The sequence below is a fragment of the Pinus tabuliformis genome, chromosome 2_2, assembly GCF_031772625.1.
Source record: "Pinus tabuliformis cultivar Carrire ecotype Pingquan chromosome 2_2, CPIR1, whole genome shotgun sequence".
NCBI classification, from domain to species: Eukaryota; Viridiplantae; Streptophyta; class Pinopsida; order Pinales; family Pinaceae; genus Pinus; species Pinus tabuliformis.
In genome coordinates, this window is record NC_142300.1 from 1,217,029,546 (window position 1) to 1,217,054,378 (window position 24,833).

A 24,833-nucleotide genomic window follows, 5' to 3' on the forward strand; every position below is an offset into this window, starting at 1 on the left:
ACTTGAGTACGAACCAACTCATTAAAAATCTGCTGACTCAGATCTCTAGGAAGCATATTAAGAGAGTCATATCTGCCAATACTCTCACAGATTCTTTGGAATGGATAGCTCTAGAATAGAAAGAGCTTTCCCGTCTCCTTTGCCAATATCTGCTTTCATAGCTTTTTAGATCAGCCCCCTTAGGCTTCTCACTAAAATAAAGCATGCGACCTATAGAGGAACATGGGCCTGCCAAAGGCCTTCATTTCAAGAATCTCTTAAACCAAAGTCCAATGTTCAGAAAGCTTTCGAAATTGGATTGCGGCCTGTCAATGTTGTGTACATCATTTGGGAAAACGATGACTTTTACTTCCACCCCCTTCTCCCGCAGAGCTCGAGCATACTGCAATCCATTTGATACAGGAACCCTGAGGTCTTGTGCACCCAAAAGTAAGAGAATGGGTACTTTTACCTTTGAAATATGTCTAATTGGTGAACACTGATAAAACATGGTGGTATCTTCTATTGAAGGTGCTTCAGTGTAAACATTTTTCCCATTCTTTCCATATGCCTCCACATAACACCAATCAGGAATATCTATTGCGCCAACCATTAATGGGAGATTACACACAGGATTCCGGACAGCTGCAGCAACAAACCTATCTGGTGCCTGGCTAATTAAATGGGTTGCAAGAAGCCCTCCGTGGGAGGGAAAGTCCCTTATGAATTACTAGATCAACAGCATTTATGACATCAGCCACATCCTGTCGCCCAACATTACCAGGTAGAGATTGCAAAGCCTCCTCTCCAAAGCCCAAAGAACCTCTGTAGTTTGTTGTAGCTCATGGATGACAAAAAGGCTTGATTTCTTGAAAAGCTTGTCAATGAAGTAGAATGTGACCCACCATGGAGGATAACAAAGAGTGGATTACAAGCATCCTCCCGAAAAACATTTTCCTTACTTTCTAATTCACTGGAGAATCTAGATGACACAAATATCACCTCGAAAGGCTGTTTGGCACCTGTTAACAAAAATTCTTGATCTTTAACTAGAATCTTCAAAATATTAAATTCAATTGAGGACAACGAAGCTTTTACTTTCTCTGAATAGTCCATGAAGGGAATTGACATATCTAACCACCTCCACCTTGTTTTTTTATTATCATTATCCATGTCAATCCTTGACAGATGGCCATATTTCAGTTTCGGAGGATTGGCTGGGCTGCTATACACTGCAAGAACAATGTTATCATGCATTGCAAGAACACTCCAAGAAGAATTTGAATTGTCAGGGCTAATTCTTGAACTTTTCCACTGACTACATGTGGGAAGAACAATGGAATTTTGAATAAGACCAACACGAACAATGCGTGGAGCTCGAATAATCTCTGGCTCAGCATTGAAACGATATGCCTGCAACATTTGTAACCACGATGCCTCCTCCTGCATCAAGTAGCATCTTCATCATAGAATAGGGACCTAATGTGGTTCGAATAATATCTGCAACAGCCTTTGATGCTTGAATATTTGCATGGCGCACCCTATTTCCAGTCTCCCGCTTTATAACGTCATTAAAAATGAGAACAGGAGCATACATGGCTGCAAGTGAAGGCGGCTAGCAGTCCGTCGAGGGAACAAACGCTAGACTGGACAAAAACCACTGAATCATAGCTGAATTCGACAGGGAAAGTGTATAAGCTGACAACTGTTGATGTAAACATACGAATTTTGATAAATTTGACAGCTGGGTGAGATTTTCTATGGATCAGCACGAATCCCCGATTTCGTAGCGCAGTTAGTGCAAAATCGGTGTTTTGCGCTACGAAATCACCTAGACCGGGTTTCTGCGCTATGAACTTTGAAATGAGTTTCAACATATGATATTCATGTGAGATATGAGACCAATGATAGACTAAAATAGAGAAATGGTTCCCTTTTGACATACTAACAAGACTCTAAAACAAGATGAAAAGACAAGACCCAAAACTGACACCAACCCTTTGACAAATTTAAAAAATTGGTGTTCAGAATTTAAATTTTTTTTTTTTTTGAGTGATAACAACCGGATTATCATCAAGGAGGAAAATCTCTCCTTTTTCACTCAGGACTGGTTTCGATTCTAGAGGTGGCAGATACTGAGTTATGACCTTGGATGCTCTCGACATGAGGTCAGTGTCTTGATCCTTTGGTTCTTGTTCCAACTCCATGTCTGTTGATTCAACCATCTGCTCAATCTGCTAAGCAAGTTCCCGAACCTGCACCTCCTCACCCTCTTATTTATCTGTTGGTTTCTTTGACTCCTCAACCTGTATAGGAACAGTTTAATCTGTCATTGCACCTTGCTTTTCCTCATGTTCCTGTTTCTACTTCTCTTCCCTTTCTGTCCTTCTTATCTCCTGCTCTTCGTTCAACTTCTTTTCTATTTCCTACAACTTTCTCTCTGCATCCTCCAACCTTTGCTTCTCTCTCTTCCTCTGTTCTAATCTCCTTTTGTGTTGTCGCCTCTTTTCCTCTATTTCCAAAGCTACTTTCTCAACAAGAGGATCTTCTCTGAACTTGTAGCTTTGCTCAGCCTCTGGTTTCTCGAAAATCTTCCTATTGCCTTTGTTCTGCTCCAGTTTGTTTCTCACTGTCGTTGCTGTTGTTGCTTCCTGTGGTGGTGATACCTGAAGAGCTACTTTCCATTCTATAGCCATGTTGACTGGGTCATTAAGCCTAGAGGATTTGTAGCAATACCTCCAAGGGTCTTCCTCTGGCCAATGACATGCCCCGTGGGTCCATGGATAATACACCTTCACACAGTGGTTCTTGCATATTTAGTGGGGATCATACCAATTGAAACTCTTGGGGCAAAACTCAAACTTATTTAAGTCCTCAGCCTCGGCATCTGCATCCTTCAAGCTCTGGATCAACTTGTAAAATCCAATCCGCAAAGGAAGAGCAGGCCATGGTGCCTTCTTCCTCTTATGTAGTCCTACTGATAACCCTATGGAGATGTGATATGGAACCTCTTACATGACCAACTTATCTATGGAAAACCTTTGTAGCACATGCAGAGGCTTCTCTCTGCCAAACATCCTGATGAAGGTACAGCCAGGTGAGGCATACCAATCTACAATGTTAAGTAATGTTTGCATCATTATTGGGACATGCAAGGTGGATCTTGCTCGAAGATCATCTTGTAAACCGGGGTGATGAAGTGATCAGATAGCGTCGGCATGACTCCTTGGTAACTACACTTAGAGAGAAACATGAAATAAATATTCACAGCATCATCTGATGGTTTCCATGTCCAACCCATGCCAAGAAGTTGTTGATGGGTACAAATTGCATCAAGCAGGTATGCAAACATATAGAATATTTCTTGTTCATCCTTAGGTGGATTCTTGGCATTAGACACGCACTTTTAGCTGAAGAGCCAACATATCCGACTAGTTCAATGGCCTTCCTTCATTTTCCAACTGATCCAACACAACCACCCAACTCTGTGGAAATGTCTTTATGCTCTCTTGATCGTACAAGCAACATGCAAAGATGATCAAGAGTTGGTAGACCTTCCTGAGTGACTTAGTCTTGTAGACCTGATTGGGTGTTGACCTGAACTTCGATGGCTCTTTTATCCAATGTTTTATGATGTCTCTAGCGCTCACATTGATGTTGGGAGTATAGAAGAGTGCATCCATGCGATTCACTGTCTGTGGTAAGTGATACATCTGATGATAGTTTTCCATCCTGAAGGTAGAAAACTGTGTTCCATTGGCACTACTCAATGTCATAGTCTCGGGATCAGTATGTGAGACAATCCAGTGAATGATGTTCGTGCATTGGAAGGTGGGGTACCTACATGCAACCATGTACAAGCCTGATTTTTGGATGTTGACATAGACATGTCGATCTTCCAGATATTCCTTGAAGCTTCTTGCAAATATGCCCTTAATTTCCTGCCATGTTGTCTTCATGTCCTTCTTTATGAACAACTATGTATCTACATATATTGGCAAGTTCATTGACACATATTCAACTACATCTCCAGTGTTTCTCTCTACAGTATCCTTTGTTCCAGCTCTCTTGGAAACCATATTGCTTGTACTACTGATGCTCAATAAATTTTGTACCTAGAGACAGAGAGTACACTCATGGTATGAAAATGTTAGCTTAAAATCAAAAGCAATTCAAGGACCGATCATGCAACAAACTGGACAAATGTTGGGTAAGATTTCAAAATTCTGACTTTTAGAGGTAAGGGACTATCAGCTCGATCTACGCATTGCGCAGTCCCAGCTGCCAGTGAGAGGTGATGCTGACTGGAGCTGCGCAATGTGCAGTCAAGTGTGGTCGCTGATGACTGGAACTGCGCAATGTGCAATCAAGTGTGGTTGCTGATGATTGGAACTGCGTAATGCGCAGTTCAGTTTGGCTTTGATGCTGGCTGGGACTATGCATTGCGCAATCCCAGTGGGGAAGACTCTAGGACTGTCTCCTAGAACTACACAGTGCACAGCCGGAGTGAGTCACTGGCATCCTCTGCGCAATTCCTGGAGCTAAGGCAGAGCCTTGAGGTCCAGAAATGTGCAGTGCATGCCGAGAAGAGTTAGATCCATGCCAGGCAACCCAGATCTACTCAAGGGAAACATGAAAATGATTAGATATGTGTGCATGAGTGAAGGATGGTGTAGATCTAAGTGAATGGTGATGCATGCAATCAAAACAAATGCAGGAATCAGTCAAACAAAAGAATAACAAAGATTTTGGGTAGAGTCGTCGCAACAACAACTGTTAGTGCAGAAATTGGGTTATGCATGAGACACTTAGGAAAAGCAATGAAAAACTTAAAAAATCAATACTAAAATCTAAATCAAACCAAAATTCCAATGGTCGTTCAATAAAACAGGAAAAATAGTACTCACGCAAGCCAAGGAAACAAAAGCGACATAAAAAGTTGCAAAAGACAAGAAAAACAAAACTTACACGGAAAAGTTTTGTTGACTGTGTCGAAGGTTCCTAGATGCCTCAGGAATGCCAAAGCTCCAAGATAAAATGTGAAAATGAGCTTTGGCTACGCCCATTAAATATATTTGATCGATTTAAGGTTTATGACGTGAAGGCCAAAAATCTAGGAAATAGTGACAAGTGGCGACAGTTTCTAAAATTAAATCAAGTGTAATTCCAACTACTAAAAATGGATTCCTATTTTTTAGGGATGATTTTTTTATTTTTTCAGGAAGGGTTGCCATGCATTCATGGATAAATTGTGCAATTATGGGGAGGAACTAAGCAACTTACCAGCACATGCATCAGACAGTAGATGAAGGAATGCTTCTGCGCAATTCCTAGGCTGAGTGGCTCTGTCTCCCTCTCATGCTCTACACAGTTTCTCAGCTGAAGAAAAGTTTTCAGCTGGGTTTGCACAGTTCTGGAGCCAGAGCTCACCGCTAGGTTGAACTACGCATTTCCTGAGAGCAAGACTGGTTACCCTCTAGGATTGCACAGATCATCAAGGTAGCGCAAGAACTGGATTGTAACCAAGTCACTAGGAGGTCAGCTTGTGGTTAATCAACAAAGCAAGTAAGAAAACACAAGATGTAAAGAAAAAGATAAACTCAAATGAAAGAACAAGTACCCGGGTAGTGTAAGACAAGCTGCTGAGATCTTAGTAGGGAAGCTCCAAAATGAAGCGAAGGAAAGAATTTTGGAGGGTGGTTGTAGCCACTACAATAGAAGAATAAACCCAATCTTGCTTCCAATCATTAAAAAAAAAATTGAAAAACTATTGGATGCAAAAATAATTGTTCCCTTAAGATAGTCTAAATGGATAGGCAACCTAGTACTCGTTAGGAAAAAAAAATGGTGAAATAAGACTATGTATCGAACTTAGGAATATGAACAATTTTTTTTAAAGGATAATTATCCATTACCAAAAATTGACCAATTACTTCAGAGGGTTTCATGTTCAAATATTTCAATGTTAGATGGATTTTCTGGATATAACCAGATTTTGGTTAGCCTATAAGACAGAGAAAAAACAACATTTACAACTCCATGGGGTACATTTATGTATGGAAAGATTCTATTTGGTTTAATAAACGTTGGAGCAACATTTCAAAGAGAAATGGATCTCGCATTCATTGGTAAGATAAATAAATTTATTTTCATTTATCTTGATGATTTAACTATATTTTCCGATTTTGATGAAAAACACTTGAGAAATGTTTTTGAAAGATGCAGGAAATATGGGATTTCTCTTAATCCCAAAAAGTCACTTTTTGCCATGAAAGAAGGAAATCTATTGGGACATATAATTTCAAAGGAAGGAGTTATTATTGATCCAAAAAGAGTCTCAGCAATTCAGGTAAAAAAGGAAATTCAATCATTTTTAGGAAAAATAAATTTCTTAAGAAGATTTATACCTAATTATGCTGAGATTGTGAAAGATATTACTGATATGCTTAAAAAATATCATGAAGTCCAATGGATAGTACAGGCTAGATATTATTTTTCACATATCAAGAAAGCCATTTCAGAAGCCCTGATACTATCTAGTCCAGATTACTCAAAACTTTTTAGTATCTTCTCCTTTGCCTCTAACACTACCATAGAAGTTGTTTTACTACAAAGAAATGATGATGAATATGAGTAGCCAATTTTCTTTTTCAATAAGGTGATGACAGATGTTGAATTGAGATATGACATCATAGCGAAATAAGCCTAAGCCCTTGTACAAGCTCTAAAAGCATTCAAGATTTATGTTTTAGATTCTCCTATTATTGCTTATGTCCCCAACAATGCAGTGAAAACAATTCTAACATAACCTGACATAGATGGAAAGAGGGGAAGTTGGATTGCCAAGATACTTGAGTTTAATCTAGATATGAGACCTACCAAACTGGTGAAAGGATGAGGTTTAGCTAAAATTTTGGTTGAATCAAATTGTAAGATTCTTGGTATCAACACCATTTTGTAGATCTCAAATGAGAATAATCCACAAGAACCTTCTCAAATTTCAACCGAGAAAAATCCACAAGAACCTTCTCAGATTTCAATTGAGAATCCACAAGAACCTTCTCCCATTTCAAATATTGTTCCTCTTCCTCTACATATTGATGATAAATTTCTACTTTCAGATTGGTATAAAGACAGTGTGAAATTTCCTCGAGATTTAAAGTATCCTCTTGAATTTACAAAGAATCAATCCAGATCTCTTAGACTCAAAACCATGAAATTTTGTATCATAAATGCCAATTTGTATTGGAAGGATCCTTTGAATATTCTTTTATTATGTTTGGCTGCAAGTGAAACCAAAGGAGTCATTGAAATATTTCATGAAGGCATTTGTGGAGGACATTATGCTTGGAAGGCAACTGCATACAAAATTACGAGTGTAGGTTTCTATTGGCCCAAATTGTTTGCACAGGTTGGAGAAAAGGTAATAATTTGTATCCCATGTCAGATATTCGTTGGAAAACAGAGGCTTGCAACACTTACCCTTGTCTCAATTTTAATTGAAGCTCCTTTTTTACAATGGGGATTAGATTTCATAGGTGAAATAGTTCCAGCTTCCAGCAACCAACATAGATGGATATTAAAGGCCACTGATTACTTCACCAAGTGGGTAGAAGAAATCCCTGTTAAAAATTCAACAAATATAGTGGTCATAAAATTCATTGAAGAGAATATATTGTCTAGATTTTGGTGTCCACATCAAATAGTTACAAACAATGCATAGGCTTTCAACAGCATTAAAATGATAGAGTTTTTCCAGAAATATCAGATTGTATTGCATCATTATACACCACATTACCCACAAGGTAATCGAATAGCATAATCATCAAATAAAAGTCTAGTTAAGGTCATAAGAAAGTATTGGCAGATCACAAAAGAAGTTGGGATAGTCATCTCAAATATGCAGTTTGGGAAAGCAGAGTAACACCAAAAACATCTACTGGCAAGTCCCCTTTCCAACTTGTATATAGAACTGAAGCAATTTTCCCTACACAGCTAGCATTCCCAGTCATGAAATTTTTATTGGAATCACATGAAGAAGCTGACCATTTTTCAAGGAGAATCAATCAAATTATTGAGCTAAACCAAGACAGAGATGAATTTCAACACAAACTTCGTCAATATCAAAACAAAATGAAAATTTTATTTGATAGGAAGGCTAGAGAAAGAGATTTTAGGCAAGGTGATTTAGTTTTATGATGGGATGCCAGAAGAGAGGAAAGAGGGAAACATGGAAAGTTTGATAATTTGTGGTTGGGACCATTCAACATTCCATAAGTAAAAGGTAACAACACTTTCATTATGCACAACGTGGAAGGACATTATTCTTCATTGCCAGTCAATGGGATATACCTCAAACACTATATTTTGTCTTAAATGATTGCAACCATGTTCATTGTAAATTTCCAGTTTTCTTTCAATTTCAGCATCAAAGTGTGATTTTCACATCAAAGACTCCATATCTCGAGGGGAAGGCACATGGATCTGCAAGTTCTCTACATCCCGCAAGGGGGAGTAGTCCCCAGATGGAGCTGATGTGGTAACTTATTTTTACCCTAGTTGGTTTTTACTTTTTTCCTTTATTTTGAAGAAAAAAACAGAAAAGAGAATAAAAATAAAAATAAAAGAGAGAAAGAAATAAATGAAAATAAAAATGATGAAAAAAGGAATAAATAAAAATATATCAAAAGAAAAGAAAGAAAAGTGATATAAAATATATATATAAATAAATAAATAAAATATATAAAATCCCAAATTTTGTGTGCACTATTTTGTTTTTATTATTATTTTAGCCCTTTATATTTCGGAGGATTATTTTATTTTGCAAATAAAAGGTTATATGACAGTTGTGTCACTTTGCGATAATGCGTGATTAACAAGTGATGGATGGGATCATCCACACCTGGATCAACAATGGAGGATGAGTTCATGACCCCCTTTCACTTTCAGAGTTTAACAGGGGTGGTCTGAAAAGCTGGTTCGTAATTACCTCCCGCTTATACATGATGCCTCCGGGATCAGTCTGTGATCCCCCCCCCCCCCCCCCCCCCCCTGCGCACTTACGGAGTTTAACGAGGGGGGAGGGGGGTTCGAAAATTAGATTCGTAATTACTGCCTGCTCATACATGGCGCCTCTAGGTTGAGTTTGGGAACCCCCTCTCCTAAACCACAAACCACCCACCCCCCACCACCCCCCCCAAAAAAAAACCACTTTCTCCTTCCCGTTCCACTCCTGTGCCTACTCACACCTCACCACTTCTCCCTCTGCTATTTGTTCCAACCAAATAATTGTTAAATCATTTAGTCCTTCCCACCAAACGTTCATGTAACCATTAGATCATTTAATCCTTCACGCCAACATCTAAATTTATTAATTAGACACACCCAAAAACAGTTATGGCATGTTTATGCGTTCGAACCGCTTCTTTTAAAAAAACCTCGCTACCCTCCATACTTATTTTCACCATTTCAACTTCCAGCAATACCAGTGCAGCCTCGAATTTCACCATCGTGAAGTTATCTTTATATGCCAATGATCGTCATAACTTGGTAATTCGCCACCCTAGCCTATAATTTTCTATTAAAAGATGTCTTCTCACAAAGGCAAGTCGAATTTAATCATGGAAATCCCTATGTTTCCCTCTGTAATTAACCTAGATGAGCTCCCTCTAGTCGATACACAATACAAAATCTTAGAGACCCAGTGCGAGTTCAATCTTTGTGAACTCCACAACTGGAGAAATTCCTAGATGTTAGTGATGAGTTGAGTATTTGGGAGTCTTTCCTACCCCAATTTTTCTTTCCCCAAACTCATACATTCCCAAAATTTGTCACCTGGTGCCATCTTAGGTATCTTCCCAGTCAGAGGGTCATAATTTCCCAAAACAATGAAGTTTTCTTTTCCATTACACCTTAATCCATATGCCAAGCACTCCAAATCAATCTCTAAGCTCCTCTACACCCCTTTTCTATAAATTCCCTCATGGAAATCTATCAAAAACTTAGATTTCCTCAACAAGCCCATATCTTTGAGTCATTCTTGCCTGAGAATTCCGAGTTACCTAGAATTAATCTGCTTTATTCCACTTCAATATTCCTAGAAATTTCAAGCCATGTTATATCCATGGTCACCTGTCTATTAGGTTACCCTACTAATCAGTGGGTCGATGAAGTAATATTTGGATTTTTATCAGTGTTCTCTATGGGTAATAATCCCTCATTGATTTTCAACTATAGTCAGTTTTTGGCAGACAATATTCATGATCGGTTTCTAAAGTTTTCTGTTGAAGGTGTTTTTAAACATCAATCAGTTCTTGTGTATTTACTTTTATTTCATCAAGCATAATGATTTAAGTTCCCATTGTAGAAGTTAGATGCACAAGGAAAGCCTTGGTCTGTTATTCACTAGACTTCCTTGGTAAGGAAGAACACAAAAGAGTATTCCTTTAGTGACTATGTAAACCAATTTTTGCATATGTCCTCATGTCTTCTTAGCAGTGATGTTATACCAAGAATTTCACTTGAAATTAGAAGAATTTTGCACCTTACTAAGCAAGCCAAAGTTGGAGACTAGTACCTTTACCAGAATTATACAGAGATCATAATATATGCATGTGAACTCCCTCCTTACAAGTTACCAGTATTTGTGCCAATCACGAACTTTGCCTTAGAATACATTAGGCAAATGATGAATATGGATGATTTGCATTTTGTATCCAAGAAGCAGAAAGCACAATTCAAGTTGAAGGCATAGATTTGCCCTTTCATTGTCAATACCAGAGAAGTAACGAAGGAGGCAGATAATTTATTAAAGCAGATGAAATTCAAGTTGAGTTTTACTTGGTCGAATGATCCCTTGGGAATTATTTAAAGGTTGAGAGTTGAGAAGAAAAAAACACCTTATGTACATACATCCAGACCAAAGGTAGAACAATACGCAAATCAAGAAGAATGGTAGGAAAATACATTACAGGAAGCTAAGAAACAAATTGTTAGTCAGACATCTTCTCAAACTTTAGTTTCTCAAGAAAAAGAAACCAAAAGACCAAGAGAAATTATGTCTCCTATATACTCAAAAAATTAAGCTACTGTTTTCATAGTTTTTGAAAGGAGAAAGAAGACAAACACTAATCAAGAATCCTTTGAGGACAAGAGTTCATAGAAGCAGGCTATAGTGGTGTTGTCAGGATTTCCTACCACTTATTTTCCACAGATGGAAGAAATCATAGATTCTCCTATGTATTATGTTTCTCAATATACAACACAACAAAATAATTTTGTTATATATCAAGAAATTAAAAGGAAGAATGAAGCATTAAAGGCCACTACTTATTCATAATTTTGGAAGTTGTCTTCAACTACCTAGCATCGAATTGCGTCTGCACTTGATACTAAAAAGGGACATTTTCAATTAGATTTCTTGGAACCTAAAGTTCTTGTCCCTAAAGGTGCAGATTATTCTAAAACATCCATTTTTTCTTTTGACACCAAACAAATTCATGCCATTGATCAAATTGACCTTCATAAACAGGCTGGTGAAATGATATATTCTACATTGACAAGTTCAGCTATGACATCCTCCAAACTGCAAGCTTCCTTAAACAATATTCACACACAGTTGAAAATGGAGAGAATGTCATCTTTGGCTAAAGATACCAGAATCAAAGCTCTTGAAGGTTTGGTGATCAAACTAGGATGTGATATTAGTGATATCAAAGTAGCAGAAGAGATGATAAAGAATAAGAATGCTTGCATTCAAGCATTGAGGAAGAAGCTTAAACTTCCTACTACTAAACATCCACAAGCTAAGGAAGTTGGTCAACTTCAAAAGGAAATAGAAAATATGTTAAAGTTGATAGTTGAACTAAATGTTTAAATTTAGAAGAAGGAAGTTTTAAGAATTGGTCATCCACTCAAAATAAAAAACATTATTTTAGTTGATTTGGCACAACCCCTTAGCCTAGGATTGTCTAAAAAGGATCACAAGTACCAAGTCGCATGTACGATTTCCTTGCTAGTTTTGGCATGCATCTCACATGCATGTGGTTTCTTGGTTATGTTTTGTCATTGGCATGGAGGATTCCCTGGATTGATGGTGGATTTGCCTAGTCTTGCCATTTCCTGGATAGACATGGTGTTGGTTTAAGGGGGCTTAACCCAGGGTTAGAGTGTATTGCATACCAACAAAAATTCAACCACTGGCCCTTTCGGCAATGACCTACAAGAAGATCATAGTCTAACCCAAAGTAGTTATGGGAGGTTGTAGAACCAGGTTTCTGCAGCTAGAGGGATATCCACGTTGTGGCGCCCAAATTTCAATTATGTCTTATATCTATCTACAACTTTGTATACATGAATAACTTCGCGCTGATGATTAACTTCACAGATTGGTACTTAATGCATAAACATAACAGAGAACAATATAACATATATTCTTTCGCATAATTGAGTAAAAAGCATGCATGAAAATATATATAACAAAAGATAATGAACACAGAAAGATACTCAATACTTTGCCAAAAATTATTCTTTATTAATAAAGGTCTTGAATATATAAACATTTTTGACCTGCGTACCCAGCTGCAGGTGTTCTACGCACTCAGCTGCAGACTCTTCCAAGGCCTCCACTTACTCAGTTGTGGAGCCTTCCCAAAATTACAGACCCAAGACAAAAAATACGATCAGTTTAAATTTTTTATTTATTATTGTTATCTTCGACAAAGTATTACATCTTATTTATATGTCTTTCCATACTACAAGACCATGGTCCACATACCATGCTTCTAAGAAAACAATGGACTAATACCCAATACCCGTTACAAAATAAGGGGCTTTGACCCACCCCAAAGCCCGTAAACATTGCGTGATGAATAGAACTTCGCCAAATCCACACACTCCACTCCTCAAAATGCGAATATTTAACCAAAACTTGGACCAAGTTGGGTTGCACCCAACAGGACCCCAACACTCACCCGTGACTCATCTCGAGTCACTCAGCTATGGTTCCCTTGATTTTTGCTACAATTCCAATGTAGACTGCATTGTACTACTAGAATGTCTTTGCCATTTGTTTCTCCTCTCAGTTCAACTCTTCCAGCAATGCCTTTGTGGTTGGGCCAACGTTCTTCTTAGTATTTTTGTCTCCCTTTTCTTCAACTCTTTAAGCCTTTCATCCACTGCTTGAGAAATTTTAAGGGCATCATCCTACCACGGTTGAGTCCTCGCTTGCAAAATTTTCTCTTTAATCCAAAGATCATCTATCTGCTTTTGGAGGTTCTTTCCTTCGGTAATACTAGTGAGACTCTACAAGATTGGTAGGGTCTTTACAACTGTGAATATCTTATCGTGTTGCTTCTTCTTCACCTGTAATTCCTCCTTAATCTTCTGGATGTTTGGATCCTCCTGCAGTGAGGTCCAAATCTGCAGCCACCTGCTCTATCTCCTTCTTTAATGCAACTTTCTCCTTTTTCACCTGCATCATCAATGGTGAGGTTCATTGTTCTCGCTCTTGCAATTCAATTGTTAAAATTTGATGGAATTCATACAACATCTGCATGGGAAATGCAAAAATATTTGTGTTGACGGCCTTCCATGCTTTGGCTTTTTCTTTGTCCTCCGGTGTGTAGAACTATAGTGCCTAGCTAGCACCTGCAAAATTCTAACGTTGAATTGTATCTCTATTCTTTACTCTAACTGTAGTGGCTGGGTTATTTGTTTTGGTTGTTTTGCTGTTTGCGGCAACGCCTTTAGCTCCACGATTCCCTGTTGTACCTCATCTGAGAATTCTCTATAGCGATCATCAATTTTGTCCCAAGTCTTCTGTGGGTGTGGTTCTATGGGTACTTACTTTCTTGGCAACCTCACGTGCCTTGGGGACATGGGTACATTCGCTGCTTATGCCTCCATAATACCCACTAATCCTCTTTCTACAAATATTCTAACAAGTTTTTCAAAGCTCTTCTCAGACATACAATAACTCCTTCTCACTTAGATGAAAATTTTGAATTCTCCAGGCACAAAGTGTAAAATGTGGCACAGGATACGATTTTATAACAAATTTGAATTCCAAACCCCATGATTGGTTCAAGATTTTCTCATTTAATGCAGGTATGGAGCTAGATACAACCAGTTGTGCTTCATGAATGCTCTTCTCCCACGCATTTTAATTGAAATTTCCCTTTTAACGTTATTTTTTTCCTTCCAATTGTCATATTTATGGCGGACTTCGACGAACCTTTCCTCATAGTGCAATCACCTTTTCTTTGTCGTAGTTCCTTCGAACTTCATCATACCCCTGGGTATCGCACAATAATCTTCCTTCGGTGAAGTCCCTTTCTGTAGAGTAGTTTATAGTCCCGTGCCCACTTTCAACTACATGTGGCACTAAGACTTTCCTCGCTTCATTTTTCAGTGTGAAGCTCCAGCGATAGAGTCATCCCTATATATATTCAATTTACTACCATTCACTCGTCCCAAAATCAACTGACCATTCAACTTCACAAGCTGAATTTCACCACCATCAGAGATTTCCTTGATGATATATGGTCCTAACCAGTGTTTTTTAAATTTTCCTGGGAACTTCAAAAATTTTCTATCATATAATAATACAATATCTCCTTCCCAGAATGTCTTCTTCTTGATATGTCTATCATGCGAGACTTTCTCCCTTGCTTTTTGCACTTGCTGATGGAACCTTGTTATGAACCTGTGTTCTTCTAGAGCTAGTATCTGCAACATTCTTTCCTTCATAATGTTAGGGTCTGCCATATCTATGATAGTTGCAATTCTCAAACTTGGCACAATGTATTCCATAGGCATAACTGCCTCTATCCATATACTAGCCTAAAAGGTGTCTACCCTGTCAATTTCTTGCATGTTGTTCTATATGCCCATAACACTGCTGGAATCCTTAAATACCAGTCATCTTTGTTCACATTACATACCTTGGTCACTGCATTCTCCATAATTTTATTGAAAGCTTCCACTATTCCATTTGCCTGAGGATGATAAGGAGTGCTCTTCTGGTGGTAAACCAGAAATTCCTCAGTTATTGCTTCAATGGTCTTATTCAAGAAATGTGTGCCTTGGTTACTCATCAAGATCTTCAGACAGCAAAACATTTTCTGCTTGCAAATGCTATGGGATGATTAATGTCTCTTGATCCTAGATGCACTAGCACTACACCCAATGCTATGCAAGATGCATCTACATTTACATGGAACTCCTTCAAGTCCGAGAAAACTAGAATAGGTGTAGTTACCATTTTCTCCTTTAGTACATCCAAGTTCTTCTGGCACTCTTCATTCCGTTGAAAATTCATATCTTTCTTCAACAGTTTCTCCATCGGCGCAGTTATCTGCGGATTGCCCTTTATAAAAATTTTGTAATATCCAGTGTGTCCTAGTGTCATGCGCAGTTGTCTCACTGTTTTTGGTGCTAGCATGTTCACAATAATTGTGATCTTCACGAGATCCACCATTAATCCCTGTTTACAAACTACATGTCCCAAAAGTATACCAAGTGGTGCACAGAAGGTACACTTCTTCAAGTTCAATGATATCTGGTACTGCCTACATGTATCCAACATCAACCTTAAGCTTGCCACATGTTTCTTCAATATCCCAAATATTGTCCAATCGTCGAAGTATACTTCTAGAAACTTGTGTATATATTCTTTAAAGGTCACAACTACAACTCTAGAAAAGATAGTAGGTGCATTCTTTAATCCAAAAGGCATCACTGTGTACTAGTAAGAGCCCCACTCTGTAGCAAAAGTCGTTTTATGTCTATCTTCTGGCGCAATCCTGATATGATGGTATCCTTAAAAGCCATCTGTGAAAGAATATGCCTCCTATCCCCCTACATTTTTCAATATTTCGTCTGTAAATGGTGTAAGGAAGGGGTCATGCGGGCATGCATCATTCAATTTCCTTAATTCAACACAAATTTTGATTTACCCTTTTGCCTTCTTTTCCTAAACCACCATGGGACTGAAGCGAACAAAGTTCCTTCTAATTACTCCAAAAGACTTGGAACGTCAAGATATCCATTTAGGATATAAATATTATATTAAATATGAATAAGAATGATAATGATAATGATTTACAATGAGAACAAGAGGCTTGCTTATATATCACGCAAGCGTCTCTTCATGAAGAGTCATGTCCTATTAGACATGCGTCTTCAACCTAATTATTAGCTTAACTTAACTATTATTTATGATTATTATCTTTTACATTATATTTATATTATTTATATATTTTATTCGTTACATTGCCTCCTTCCTCAAAAAGCTTTGTCCTCAAAGCTTGTCGATGAAAAAAAAGCTTGATCTCTTTTTCGGCTTTGAAAGTCTTTCTGTTTTGGAATAGTCATCCTTGTCGATACAAGTTGATATGATCTTCTTAGTGACAAACAAAATTGTCGCACCGAGAAGGGATCAGACCATCCCAGATTAATCTTCTGTATAGCATTCTGATCACTGGAATTTTGTGACGACTTGTTAGCATAAGACTGGATTGAAATTACATCACTATTATCCGAACATCAGTTTGTTGTTTCGGTTCTGACTTGTTCAAATATGTAGCATGGTTGATTCGTCTGTTCTCATGATTCAGACGCCAATATGGAACCTTTTTTGTTTGATTTTTCCTTACTGGCCATGCGACAATTTTTATATTGTCTTCTGGCGAAGATGTTGAGTTTGTTATGAAACATTCATTGGGGATGTTCATCGTTTGAATTGCAACATCCACGCGCGTCTTTTCTTCAACTTGCTTGTCTTCTTCCTGAGTTGTGACATTCACTGAATCGGTATGTGTTGTTTTGTCATCAACTTGAATTCCTACATTTGATGCTTTCTTCTTGATAAGTTGTTGTACCTGGTTTTCTAATGACTTCTTATCCTTCTTTAGTATCTTAATTTGTGTCAGCAATTTTTCACTATGGTTTTTAAGTCGAGAAACTTCTTCATTTTTGTCAATAGTGATTTTGTCAATTTCATTTTGCATATTTTGTAATACTTTTTTACCTTCTTGAGAAATTACTTTTGAAATATCCGATATATCTTCTGGCGTTACTGAATTAGGTTTCAGTGTAACATCTTGGAGCGTTATTTTCTTCTTCTTGTAAGAAAATGTTAAAAAATTTTCTTAGTATTTAGAATAAAGGAACCTAGAGTTTTCATCCATGGTGATCCCAAAACAATGTCACTATCGTTAAAAGATAGGGTTTGCACGGTGAATTGTGAGGTAAAAGTATAATCTCCAATATTTAGGTGTAAATTGCTTATATCGTATTATTTGCCAAAAAAATTTGTTTCAACTATATTTGATTCAGGAATCACCAATTGATTAGCACATTTAGGACTAACATAATTACTTCTTTCAGTAGGACTGATAGAGATTATGATGTCTCTTCCTGTGAGTGATCCTTTGATGTTAAATAGTGTGCGAACACATGTACTACGGGTTTCAGGAAACCTTTCATTACTAGTCTCCATTTTTTCCTTGATGTTTTTACGTAAACAATATGTCAACTGGAGCTATTTTTATTATCAAATATCACTTATTTCTCCTATATATATTTTTCAAATATTCTCCTCTTCTTCTTTTTTTGGTTCCCTCTTTTAATAAAAAATTTATATAATAATAATTTATATATATTATAAAATTATAATTATATAATATTTATATATACTTTATAATTATATAAAATTTATATATACTTTTTTGAGACCCACTTTTCCTTTTATATGTAACTATATAAGGCTTATATAGTATCCTTTTTTATAATTATAATAATATTTTTTTCTCGGAAAATTTGGATGAGACGTGACTCTTGGTACGGTCACAATCTTTAGATTTGAACGATTAAAATTATTTAGATCACACTTTTTTTTCTCCAATGTTATCAAAATATCTTTTACTTTTAAAATAACATGGGCTATTACCATGGGTTGTTTTTAAAACCTCCTGTAAAAAGTAATATTTACCTTTCATGTAAGAGCTTTTTTATTCTTGTTTCTTTAACTTTTAAAATACCATGGGCTATTACCATGGGTTGTTTTTAAAACCTCCGTTAAAATGTTCTCCACGTAAAAAGTAAAACTTATTCCTTTTGTTTTTTGTTTTTCTTTTTTTTCCTTTAACTTTTTAAAATACCATGGGCAATTACCATGGGTTGTTTTTAAAACCACGGGCTTCTCCACGTAAAAAGCTTTAAATATACTTGGTATGAGATTTTGTATCCGTTTTGTTTTTTGTTTTTTTACTTTTTATTTTCTTCTTCTTTTTTTAATTTATTTACTTATATTTTTTTTTGGTTAATTTTTTTTTTTAATGGCCAAAGGCCTAAAAAATGGAGAATCTCCCAATATATAGCGAAACGCTTCAATTATGACAGCAACAAGGTTGATGATAGGTTGATAGCCAAAGGCCTGGTGATCAGCCAAACGTGGCTCTGATACCAAATGAAGCGAACAAAGTTCCTTCTAATTACTCCAAAAGACTTGGAACGTCAAGATATCCATTTAGGATATAAATATTATATTAAATATGAATAAGAATGATAATGATAATGATTTACAATGAGAACAAGAGGCTTGCTTATATATCACGCAAGCGTCTCTTCATGAAGAGTCATGTCCTATTAGACATGCCTCTTCAACCTAATTATTAGCTTAACTTAACTATTATTTATGATTATTATCTTTTACATTATATTTATATTATTTATATATTTTATTCGTTACAGGGACTTACCCATTCAAACTCTTCAACAGGTTTGATTATCCCAATTGCTAACATTTTTTCCAATTCTTCTTTCACCTTCTTGTTGTATTTTGGATTCAGTCTATAAGGTGTCTTCTTGACAGGGTTCACATCAAGTTTTAGAGGAATCCTCATAACTCCTAAATCCCCTACTATGCCCTTCATATCTAAAAACTTAGTGGGGAACAAATCTTGATATTCATGCAAGAGATCTATTATCTTTTTTACTGTGTCTTCATCCCAGTAATCTCCTATTGTTGCATACTTCGTTTCATCCTTTGATCCTATATTCACCTTCTTCATATTTAATGTCTTCGTTATATCACGCATCTCTATCTCAGGTCCATTTACTTCACGATGACCTTATGATTCTTTGATTTCAATATTGCGAGGATCTTCATCCTCTTCTGCAGTGAGATTATAGCATTACATGACATTACGTATCTATGCAGCCCAATCAGGTTGCCATATAACTGGAACTTTGTTCTAAAAAATCTTCTTCTTTCTTATATTCAGAGATGCATCTATATGTGGATAGTCATCTTCAAATCTGAATGTCATTATAAATCCATCAACCATTTCTTCCCAACTAGCAATACCATGTCAAAGCTTTGTTTCCAGATACCAATTCTGAGGAATTGTCTCCAGGATATGGATGAAGCCATGCACCCATTCTTCTTGCGAAATTTCTCCCCGAGCTGCCATACAAAGATGTATGTGGTCTCTAAGATCATTTTGGCCATCATACTTATCTATGAGCTCTTTTTCTACTTGACCAAACATTACCCACATCAACCTTCTACACTTTTTCCAATCTCTTATATTCTTCTTATGAGTACCCACCATCTAGCAGGAGTAGCCCTCAATGCTTGATCCAGAGCTAACAATTTCTGACAGTCTTGTACCCATCTTTCATAATCTCTAAAGAAAGTATTTATATTACCCAAATCATCATACAAAGGTAAATCACATGCCTCAGCTTTCATACAGTGCGCTGCTTTAGTGATCCTTGTGTATCGCCTTGTAGACACTTCATGCAACCTGTTTTGCCAGTTTTCCAATTCCTCTTCTGAATCTAAAGTGCAGGAACTATCTTTCTTCCAAGTCATTTTTCCATCTGCAGTAGGGTTAATCCATTCTTCTTCTTTTTCTATTATTTGATCAATTTTGTCAATGTCATTCATGTTGTACTCTTCTTTGACAAGTTCAGTATACCTTGCTCCCTTTGATGGATCTAATGGAACAATAACTCTCATATTGTTTCTCTTAAATATCATTTGCATTTCTTCAAGTTAATTATATCCATGTTACCAAATGCCCAATCCAATCCAAGTAATGCGGGGTAGGGATTACTTTCATCCACAATCTCAATCACTTCAAAGTCAATGGCAGTGTGCACTCCATCAATGTCTACTATGATACTTGGAAATCTTCCTAGAGGCACAATCTTTTTTTGATTCACCATCTTCAGCTAGATAGTTGACCATTGTAGCTTCGGCTTACCCATCAATTCCCAAGTTTTCTTTGGTAAGACATTAGCATCAGATCCTAGATCCAAGATAACCTGATCGATGTTGTATTCTCCAATCTACGTTGTAAGCCTCATTTCCCTTCTAGTCCACTTCTTGTGTCTATGTAGATTACTCACTATGCACATCTCACTTTATGGTACCTCTTTATAAGAACAAGATTATATCAATTCCTGCAATCCCTCTATGACCTTCTGATTTCTCAACAACCTCAAGCAAGTCTGCAAAAAGACTTCAAGATATACAGATCCACATCTTGTATCTCAACAGGTACTATCTCGCACTTATCTTTCTGAGTCAGATGCGTGGTAGAGGTCGAGGCCCCATCATCCATGAAACTCCACCTCACCTCCATGAATACTTGCTTTTCCTTCAGGATATAAGATGCAGCACCTTTTGAATCATAAGGATAAATGAGTAACTGATTGTACCAAAACAGGTCTTTAATAATGATTGATTAGTATGAGACTCAAAAATTTCATTGGGTGGAGAAAAAATCAGGACTATTGTGGGTAGTAGTAACAACTAGTTTTCCATAACATAACTTAGCGTTAAGTTATAGATATGTATTGATTTGATACGTCTGCAATATGGGGATTGTGAACCATGCAGATAATGGAAAATTGAATGGATGAATGTGGGTCATAACTTAGGATGATAAAATCAATAGTTTTATATGAGGGAAGATCTATTGAATCATATTGGATGGGTATTGGGTTACAAAAGGTGCTATGAACAAATATAATTAAAAAATATTGATGGGTCAACATTGATGCTTCAAGGGTGAAAATGACTACTACCAAGGGAAAACATGTTATGTGGACTTTGAAATTATATGAATATTGGTGCTTCCATTTTTATTTTTTTGGGAAAAAATTGGTTGGTTTTTTATTTGTATATTATTAATGAATAAAATTATATGGATACATTATAGACAAGGATATGGGTGCCTTGAAAATTGGATGAAGCAAATTTTCTTTGAATGTAGGAAGAATAATAATAGTAAGAAGGGATGGGGCCACTAAGGTGGGTTTCCTTGGGAGCATGATGCAATGCAGTAAAATTCAAAGTGGCCTATGAATCATGGATGAGATGGGAGGTTGATAAGATTTAATTTAGAATATAGCATAACAATATAGAAATAATTGTGTGACATAGGTATAAGATAACATAATGATGAGACTTGAGGAATATGAGGTTTCTCTCATTGATATATACACTATATCGACTCCCAAACCTAAGGTGATAAAATGAACATTGGGGTATTTTATATGAATGAGAGGGGAATATGACGCTTCTCTAATTGAGATATATATTATATTGACTCCTAAATGTAAGGTGATAAAATAAACATGGGGATAGTTTATGCAATGGGGTAAACATACTAGGGAAACCCATGAAAGTGGGGTGCTATTGGTTAAAATTAACTTAATGTAGTTTGGAGGGTGAAGTTACATATTAAACCAATTTTATGTGATCCCTAGAGGTATTTCTAGAGGGGATCCACTAGTGGCATATATAATGCAAGAAAAGGGAATATTGTAGGAATCTTAGTTGGGAGAAGAATACTTGAATTGGTGGTAGTTGTAATTAGTGAAAACATTGCTTTCTAATGACGAATTTGCACACATGAATCTAATAAACCATCATTTAAGTATTCACAAAAATAATTTGACAAAGAAAACATTGAAAAAAATGAAGCTTATGAGCTCACATGCCTACTTGTAAATTTAGGAGTTTCAAGAATGACTACTGGTGTTTTGCTTAATTTCTCTTTCACCTGCTTCCTAGATTTCAACTTAACAAACCTTTTTTCCCTGGACATTATAGACTTGCTGGTTTCCGCTGATGGAGTTCCTTTAACCCTAAGGCTAATGTCTACACCTTGATCTTCTGCTCCAAAGTCACATAGAAACAAAAACGAAGACCATTCTTTGTTGATCCTTTTTAGTTCATGTAAAACTATCAGTTTAATTAGACCATGAAGAAACAGGGAAGTTTCACATCCTTGAGATTTCAACTGTACTTTATCTGCCATCTTAGCTACACTTCGATATAAGAAGTAAGGCAAATCTAAGGAAATCATACCAGTAAAATGCAACATGAGTTTAAAATGATATGAATAAACCTTTTGATATCTGCCTTCACAGGTAAAATAACGTTGAATGCTGAAGAGAAAGTTGGCACAATTGTCCTTGATATAGTCTCTAGGAACTACCTTGGTTAAGTCTGTTTCTACAAAATCTAGCTTCATAAACACCTTACATGGTTCCATGTCGGATCTGAAGTTTTTGAACCATATATATTGCCCCCTAGGGATCTCTGTCACCAAAGTTATGACCTATGGAGAAATTTGCAAGTTCAGGATTCCGACCTTTGTGCTTGAGCCAGTGAAATGTAGTGCAAACTCCTTTGTCACCTGTGTATGTCCTCCGTGCAATTTCTTACAAAACTTCCAACATCCTGCTTTCTTGAAAGCTTTTACAATTGATTTATCTCTGACTAAGACCTCGGTGCTTTCAGGCTCTGTTCTTAAACAATGACTAGACCTGTGACATTTCTTCTCCTAAGTCATCTTTCCTTCTGAATTCTTGAACAAAAACGGCCTCGCTTGAAATTCTATTGATCAGCCTCGCTCGCTAATGGTGGTCAGCCTCGCCTGAATTATGGATGAGGAAAACCTTGGTGAAAAATTACCAAAGCTTACTGTTCGAAAAACAATTATGTTTGAGGGTTTGCATGCAAACTAAAATGATGAGACTAGCCAGCCCTTTCGAATTTGAAATTATCTTTCATAATGAGCCCTAAATTCGAAATGATGAGTTTGGATGGTGGCATGCTTAAGGACTGACTCCTAGCTAACACCTAATAATGAAAATTTTAACGGAATATTAACAAATTGATGTTTGAAAAGACTGTTCTACGAATCCGTGCTTTCGTAGCACGCAGGGAAAAGCGCTACGAAAAGAGCAACGTTTTCATAGTGCAAAACATACATTTTACACTGTCTGCGCTACAAAAACGTGGTTTCGGGGCTAATTCCAAAAATTTTCAAAATGGTTTAAGTTATGAGTTTCTAAAAAGAATGTAAGACTCATGAAACATGGAATAAGGTTGTTAGACTTTATTTGGATATGAAAAATGAAACCTTTGAGACTCCTAACCTATCACCTACCCATTAAAACATAGGGTGACTTGACACTTATTTAAGACCATTACTAGGAACAATGTAAACCCTTATTTTGGTGATAACACAACCCAACTTGGACATGCAAAAAAAACCAAACCTTATGGCTTGAAGTTAGCTTTCGCTAGAAACTAAAATTTTTTTCTCAATGTTTTTGATTTTCTGAGATCACACTAAGGTGTGGAGGAAAAGAGCATACACATGAAAAAAATTCTTCCTTTCTGTTTCTGATTTTCCCAGCTTTCACAGAGTCATGGGGAAAGGAGCATACGCAGAAGTGAAGGCTACAAATCTGGTAATAAAAAACAGAGAGCTAAGTAAACTGAAATAAACAGAGAGATGAATAACTAAAATTGCAAATAAAGATTGTATACCTCCAGATCTTAAAAATGATGTGGCTAGGGCTACCCGAAACCTTTTCGCGTGAAACAAAAGGGGTTCCTCACTAGAACAGATGCTGCTAAGATAATAGAGCAGTCCTCTCGGCCCGAAAGCAGTCAGAAACAGTAGATCTAGGAAAAGACAGTCGGATGGAGTTGTATCGGCTTTAGATTTGGATCACCAACGGATGCAGCTCTCAAATAGCTCTGATATATTGTAGGAATTTACAGGGTAAGTTCCTCAGATAGAACACCAAAGGACACTGCTCAAAAATAGATCATAGATAAACACACCAATATTCTTGACGTGGTTAAAACCCTCAAAGAGGGAAACAGTCCACGGCCTAAGCCAACGCGGCCACTTCAAGGAATTTATTAATAAAAGAATGAAAATTTACATAAGATTTTCTCATGAATGGTTACCCTACAAATGAACCTCGATGCTCTTTAAATAGAGGTCATTGACTGATCAGGGGTTAAGTCATGGATCAAGTGTCGGAAATACTAAGGAGAGAATGAACCATCGGATCACTTCATGTCTAGAACATATCGTGACCATTGGATTGTAAGTTACAAATGTACATAGTAAAGAAACACACTTTACCTAAATCTACACTAGACCAAGTTATATTTAACTATTTCCTATGTGTCGGAATATCCTAACACTTGTTCTCAAGTTGTAGCATCAAATTCCTCTTAGTTAAAACTTTCCTCACCTCCAAGACAACTTCATTTTTGTCTTCAATGCTGAATTATTCAAGCTCATATTTTGTCTTGGATTTTAGGACTTTGATTATCCTTATGGCATCTCCTGGTTTGTGGTCCAAGTCTTATTTTATTTCTACTACTTCTACTTTTGACGTCTGCAATAAATCTTCCTGCTTAAAAATAATTTCAATTGAAAGCCATAATTCAGTTACTAATGCATTAATGTCAATCCAGATATTTTATTTAGCGTGAGAAATAGTTTGTGCAGTTAATGATTCAT

General features: G+C 36.7%; 1 pseudogene; it reads right to left on the reverse strand.

Annotated features, from left to right (window-relative positions):
* Positions 1 to 241: 241 nt before the first annotated feature.
* Positions 242 to 1,576, reverse strand: LOC149197875 (acylamino-acid-releasing enzyme 1 pseudogene; annotated as a pseudogene).
* Between the last annotated feature and the right edge of the window lie 23,257 nt (positions 1,577 to 24,833).